Raw genomic sequence first — 993 nt, 5'->3', positions numbered from 1 at the left:
AGAGATCCTTTAAAGGGCTCGGGCCCGCTAGTACAGTCTGTCCTTGTCGTAAGTCAGTCATCTGTTGCAGTTCTCTTTCTATTCTTAACGCGTCGGCTACCGTATCCTGTACGCCTAAATTTCTCGCTATTCTTTGTTCGATCTCTGGTTTCAGTCCTCGAATGAAGCATTTGCACATGTCCTTCTCTAAGGACGCTTTAATATTTTGATCGGAAAAACCCGTTCCCGTATTTCGGTGTGCTTCTAATATCTGTTTGCCCAAGATTTTTACTCGATTCGCGTAAGTAACTACATCTTCTCCGTTTTTTTGATAAACGCACCCTAATTCTCCTTGTAATTGATTACGTTTTTCGAGAGACCGTAAATTTGTTTTAAGAAGTTGGTTAATTGACTCACGGTGCCGAAATTTTGATCTTGTATGGTACGACGCGCTTCACCGATTATTCGAGTTCTTATAATTTTCGTGAATTGCGATTCGGCTTCTGGAGGCAACATAGATTTTGCCTCTTCGCATCCTTCTATAAAATATGTTATAGGAATATTCTGGCCATCGAAAAACTGTACTGCTTAGACGGCGTATTTTAGCGTAGCTAACGGGTTGTGGTGCGTCATTGTTCCGTCAGGGCCCCTTGGTTTAGGGATGGCTACAACTGTTTGACGCCTGGACGTAATATCGCTGAAATCGCGCACCGGTTGACTAGTTATGTCGTCTGCGTCGGCGGAGTCGCTAGGTATAAGAGTCTCGGAAGGGTTAAAAATTCCCGATTCAGCGAAATAAAGGTCTGTGGTTTCGGATTTGGATCCGGAGGGTTTGATAGGAGTAGAGGTTGGTAGTGTATTTAGTGTACTTGAATTTATTTTGCTCAAATTTCCAATCGCGGTCTTGTAGAGATTCTCTACTTCTGATTTATCGCCCGAATTTCTCGTATTCCTTCCGCTTCACAAGATTGCACTTTTTCATCCCGGACGAGCCCCCAGTTTTCAAGTCCTGTT

This window comes from Trachymyrmex cornetzi, unplaced genomic scaffold (genome assembly GCF_001594075.2).
Source record: "Trachymyrmex cornetzi isolate Tcor2-1 unplaced genomic scaffold, Tcor1.1 scaffold16, whole genome shotgun sequence".
In the NCBI taxonomy this organism is placed as follows: domain Eukaryota; kingdom Metazoa; phylum Arthropoda; class Insecta; order Hymenoptera; family Formicidae; genus Trachymyrmex; species Trachymyrmex cornetzi.
This window is presented reverse-complemented; position numbering follows the sequence as displayed.